A 6,231-nucleotide genomic window follows, 5' to 3' on the forward strand; every position below is an offset into this window, starting at 1 on the left:
ATGTCCTTTTTTACTGTTGCAACTAGTAAGGTTTCCTCCTTTTCAAGGGTGAATGATATTCCATTGTATGTATGTTTCACCCTTTCTGTATCCTTTTGTCCATCAGTAGGTGTTTAGGCTGCTACTATGTCTTAGCTATTGTGAATAACACTGCAATGAACATGGGAGTGCAGATATACCTTCAAAATCCTGATTTCAGTTCCTTTGGATAGGTACGCAGAAGTAGGACTGTTGAATTATGTGGTAGTTCTGCTTTTAATTTTTTAAGGAAACTCCATACTGTTTTTCAAGTGGCTGTACCGATTTATATTCCCACCAACAGTGCAGAATATGTTTAGCATAATAAGAAATTTCCAAACTGTTTCTGCAAAGTGACTGTACCATTTTGTATCCCCATCAGCTATGAATGAGAGGTCCTATTGCTCCCTATCCTCACCAGCATTTGCTGCTGTCAGTGCAAACACTGACATTCTAAAAGGCATGCAGTGGCAATTCATTTTTATTTTAATTTGCAACTTTCTAATGACATGATTCTGAGCATCTTTTCATATGCTTTTTTGCCATCTATATATCTTCCTTGATGAGATATATGTTCACATATTTTGCCCATTTTTTATTGGGCTGCGGGTTTTCTTTTTGATGACTTTTATGTGCTCTTTGTTTATTTTGGATAACAGCCTTCATCAGATATATCCTTTGCAAACATTTTCTCCCAGTCTGTGGCTCATCTTGTTTTCTTGATGATTTTTTGCAAGGCTGAGGGTTAATTCTAATGATGTCTAGCTTATCAAGTATTTCTTTCATTGATCCACATCACTTTTTATATTAGATCTATAAGAGGTGAGATCCTTGGTCTGAGGGTGCAGTCACCAGTCAGCAGAAAGTGTGGGGGAGGGGCAGTCCACAACCCTGTATGGTGTCTAAATGAGGACCCTAAATGGATACTCAGGACTTAGCAATCCCAGTACAGAGAGGTCCCCCACAGAGCTATAAGCACCGAGTGCCTCCTGGTAAGGGTGGTGGGCTTAAGTGCCTTTCTTGCTATTTTCCCTGGGTCCCAGGGAGCTTTAAGGTATCAATTTCAGTGTAGCAGAGAGAAAAGATTTGAAATCTTGCCAGAAGTTATTATGATAATTTTGAAGGTAAACATAGAGGACCCCTCTGCCACATTAGAACACGTGTGGCCCCACTGCCAGCCATGCTGTCACACTAGTCAGGAAAAGACAGAGCTGGCAGGCTGTAGCCTAAGGATCACTCTGCCTCCAGCAAATTCTCAGAACAGACTGACTAGGATAACAAGAGCCTTGTAGATTTCTGGAGTGTCCTCAAGAAAACCTGCAGAGGTGGCTTTGCTTAAAGTCAAGGTGAAATGTCCCTGCTGTAGGTTCACACATCATCTCATTGCCCCTTGTCTAGGTGCACTTATTACCCATGGTCAGGCCTACTGCTCACAACCACAGAGTCATCATTCCTCAGTATCAGTAGAGTAAGTTCAACAACACAAGAAATGCCACTGGGCCTGAGGTAAGGCCAAGGCCCAGGATCTCAAGAGGGCTTAGGCCACTGCAGCAAGAGTACTCCCTCTCCTCCTCTCTTTTGGAGGTGCTCCCTCAGATTGCCTTATTGCTGCCACTGCTAGAAGCCTCAGAGATCCCGATCCACCATTATTACTTCTGCAGCTATTTCATGCACGAGGTCTTAACAAGGTGTCAAGAGCCAAGATGAGAAAATGCAAGTTGCTCTGAAGCCCCAACCTCTGCTGAGAGCTCACTGAAACATTCCCTAGCCAGGAAGGTGAGCAAGTGGGTGCACTTCCTGCTGGAGAAGCATGCAGTGAGGGAGCCCAATATGAAGGCAGACATGCTGAAGATAGTCAACAAAATGTAGAGAGAGCACTTCCCTGAGATCCTCAGGAGGATCTTTGGGCACCTGGAGCTGGTCTTCAGCCTCAAACTGAAGGAAACCAAGCCTGGCGGTCATCCCTATACCCTCTTGAGCAGCCTAGATCTCACCAGTGATGGCAGTGTGAGCAGTGGCTGGGACCTTCCTAAGAATGAGCTTCTGATGCCTCTCCTGGGTGTGATCTTTGAATGGCAGCTATGCCACTGAGGAGGACAAAATGTGCTTGGCATCTGTGCCAAGATGAGGTATTTAATCTTTGGAGAGCCCCAGGAGCTCATCACAGAAGATTAGGAGCAGGAAAGGTACCTGGAGTACAGACAGATGCCCAACAGTGATCCTCCGAGTTAGGAATTCCTGGCAGACCCAAGAGCCCACACTGAGACCAGCAAGATGAAAATGCTAGAGTTTTTGCCAAGATCATGGACTTCCCATGCTATTATGAAGAGGCTCTGCAAGACGAGGAAAGAGCAGGAGCCTGATCCAGAGCCGTAGCAGGGGCTGCCTCTACTACATGGCCAGTGCACATTCCCAGGCCACATTCAGCCGCTCTTCTTCCCAGAGAGGGCTGAGGCAGATTCTTCGCTTTGTGGTTAACAAAGAGTCACTCTCCGCCCAGGTGGTGCTTGCAGGAACACAGTGTGTAAAATGTTGTGTTCCCGTACAATATGTATTCATTGAAGATATATCTGTTTCTTCCTAATTTTTATTTTTTTAAGATTTTATTTATTTATTCACAAAAGACACACACACACAGAGGAAGTGAGAAAGAGAGATTTAGAGACACAGGCAGAGGGAGAAGCAGGCTCCACGCAAGGAGCCTGACACGGCACTCGATCCCAGGACCCCAGGACCATGCCCTGGGCTGAAGGCAGGCGCCAAACCACTGAGCCACCCAGGGATTCCCTCTTCCTAATTTTAAACGGCTTTCCTTTCTTTTTTAAAATATTTTATTTCAATTCAACTTGCCAACATATAGTATAACACCCAGTGCTCATCTCATCACATGCTCTCCTTAATGCCAGTCACCCAGTTACCCCATCCCTCTACCCACCTCCCCTTATGCAACCCTTTGTTTCCCAGAGTTAGGAGTTTCTCATGGTTTGTCTTCCTGTCTAATTTTTCCCTACTCAGTTTCCATCCTTTCCCCTATAGTCCCTTTCACTATTTCTTATATTCCACATATGAGCGAAACAAAAAAATGATTGTCTTTCTCCAATTGGCTTATTTCACTCAGCATAATACCCTTGAGTTCTATCCACATCGAAGCAAATAGTAGGTATTCATCCTTTCTAATGGCTGAGTAATATTCCATTGTATACATAGACCACATTTTCCTTATCCATTCATCTGTCGAAGGACATTGTGGCTCCTTCCTGTTGGATCATATTGGCTAGTATGTTGGTGAGAATTTTTGCATCTGTGTTCACCAGGGATATTGGTCTATAATCTCCTTTTTGGTGGGGTCTTTGTCTGGTTTTGGGATCAAGGTAATGCTGGCCTCACAGAATGAGTTTGGAAGTATTCCATCCCTTTCTATTCCTTGAAACAGCTTTAGTAGAATAGGTATTATTTCTTCTTCAAATGTTTGGTAGAATTCCCCTGGGAAGCCATCTGGCCCTGGACTTTTGTTTCTTGGGAAGTTTTTGATGACTACTTCAATTTCCTCACTGGTTATTGGCCCGTTCAGGTTTTCTATTTCTTCCTGTTTCAGTTTTGCTAATTTGTAGGTTTCCAGGAATGCGTCCATTTCTTACATATTGCCTAATTTGCTGACATACAGCTGCTCATAATATGTTTTTAAAATCATTTGTATTTCCTTGGTATTGGTTGTGATCTCTCCTCTTTCGTTCATGGTTTTATTATTTTGAGTCTTTTCCTCTTCTTTTTAATAAGTCTGGCTAGGGGTTTATCTATCTTATTAATTATTTTGTGGAACCAGCTGCTGGTTTCATTGATCTGTTCTACAGGTCTTCTAGTCTCTATTTCATTGAGTTATCCTCTAATCTTTATTATCTCTCTTCTTCTGCTTGGTTTAAGCTTTACTTGCTGTTCTTTTTCCAGTTTCTTTAGGTGCAAGTTTAGCTTGTGTATTTGAAATTTTTCCAATTTTTTGAGGAAGGCTTGTATTGTGATGTATTTCCCTCTTAGGACCGCCTTTGTTGTATCCCAAAGATTTTGAACAGTTGTGCTTTCATTTTTGTTAGTTTCCATGAATCTTTTTAATTATTCTCTAATTTCCTAGTTGATCCATTCATCTTTTAGTACGATGCTCTTTAACTTCCAAGTGTTTGAGTTCCTTCCAAATCTCTTCATGTGATTGAGTTCTAGTTTCAAAATATTGTGGTCTGAAAATATGCAGGGGATAATCCCAATCTTTGATATCGGTTAAGACCTGATTTGTCACCCCATATGTGGTCTATTCTGGAGAAAGTTCCATGTGCACTTGAGAAGAATGTATATTCAGTTGCATTAGGATGGAATATTCTGTATATATCTGTGAAATCCATTTGGTTTAGTGTGTCATTCAAGGCCCTTGTTTCTTTGGTGATGTTCTGCTTAGAAAATCTGTCCTTTGCTGAGAGTGCCACGTTGAAGTCTCCTACTATTAATATATTATTATCTATGTATATCTTTACTTTGGTTATTAATTGATTGATATACTTGGCTGCTCCCACATTAGGGCCATAAATATTCATAGTTGTTAGGTCCTCTTGTTGGATAAACCCTTTAAGCATGATATAGTGTCCCTCTTCATCTCTTTTTACAATCTTTGGTATAAAATGTAATTTATCTGGGGCACCTGGGTGGTTCAGTGGCTGAGCATCTGCCTTTGACTCAGGGTGTTATCCCGGAGTCCTACAATCAAGTCCCACGTAGGGGTCCTGCAATCAAGTCCCACGTAGGGCTCCTGACAGGGAGCCTGCTTCTCTCGTCTGCCTATGTTTCTTTTTTTTAAGATTTTATTTATTTATTTATTCATGAGAGACACAGAGAGCAGGGGGGGGGGACAGAGACAGAGACAGAGACACAAGGCAGAGGGAGAAGGAGGCTCCATGAAGGGAGCCTGATGTGGGACCTGATCCCAGGACTCCAGGATCATGCCCTGGGCCGAAGGCAGACGCTAAACTGCTGAGCCACCCAGGGATTCCCCCTGCCTATGTTTTTACCTCTCTGTGTGTGTCTCTGTGTTGCTCATGAATAAATAAGTAAAATATTGTAAAATATATATAATTTATCTGATATGAGGTTTGCTGCCCCAGCTTTCTTTTGAGGATCATTTGAATGGTAAATCATTCTCCACCCCCTCATTTTCAGTCTAGAGATGTCCTTAGGTCTAAAATGAGTCTCTTGTAGACAGCGTATAAATGGGTCTTGCTTTTTTGGATAGTCCAATAACCTGTGTCTTTTGATGCGATCATTTAGCCCAATCACAGAGTAACTATTGAAAGATATGAACTTAGTGTCATAGTATTACCTATACAGTTCTTCTTTCTGTGGATTCTTTCTTTGGGCTCCCTCCTTCGCTTACAAGGTCTCCCTTAATATTTCTTGGAGAGCCGATTTGGTGGTGACATATTCTTTTAGTTTCTGTCTATCCTGGAACCTCTTTATCTCTCCTTCTATATTAAATGGTAGCTTTGCTGGATAAAGTATTATTGGCTGCATGTTTTTCTCATTTAGTACTCATTCTCATTTAGTATATATCTAAATGAGATATATAATGATATATAATGAGTATAATATATATATATATAAATGATATAAATGAGTATATATCTAGTATATATTTAGTATATATCTCATTTTCTCATTTAGTATATCCTGCCAGCCCTTTCTGGCCTGCCAGGTCTCTGTGGATATGTCTGCTGTTAATCTGATATTTCTCCCCATATAAGTTAAGAATCTTGTCTTGAAGTGCTTTTAGGAATTTCTCTTTATCTTTGAAATTTGCAAACTTCACTATTATATGTTGGGGTGTTGATCCATCTTTGTTTATTTGGGGGAGGGTGTCCTCTCTATGTCTTGGATATGAGTGCCTGTTTCCTTCCCCAGATTAGGGATGTTCTCAGCTATGATTTGTTCAAATATACTTTGTGGTCCTCTCTCTCTCTACATCTTCTAGAATCCCAATAAGATGAATATCATTCCCTCTCAAACTATCATTTATTTCCCAAGGCTTCTCCTTGTGGACTCTTGTTTTTCTTTTTTCCTCACCTTGCTTCCTTTCCATCAACTTGTTTTCTATGTAATTCACTCTCTTTTCTACCTCATTAACCCTAGCAGTTAAAGCTAGGGTTAGACTACATCTCAGTTAAGTACTTTTAATTT

General features: G+C 41.2%; 1 pseudogene; it reads left to right on the forward strand.

Moving 5' to 3' along the window:
• LOC112919025 (melanoma-associated antigen B4-like) lies at positions 1-2,381 on the forward strand (annotated as a pseudogene).
• Positions 2,382-6,231: the final 3,850 nt, after the last annotated feature.

The sequence above is a fragment of the Vulpes vulpes genome, chromosome X (genome assembly GCF_048418805.1).
Source record: "Vulpes vulpes isolate BD-2025 chromosome X, VulVul3, whole genome shotgun sequence".
Classification (NCBI taxonomy): domain Eukaryota; kingdom Metazoa; phylum Chordata; class Mammalia; order Carnivora; family Canidae; genus Vulpes; species Vulpes vulpes.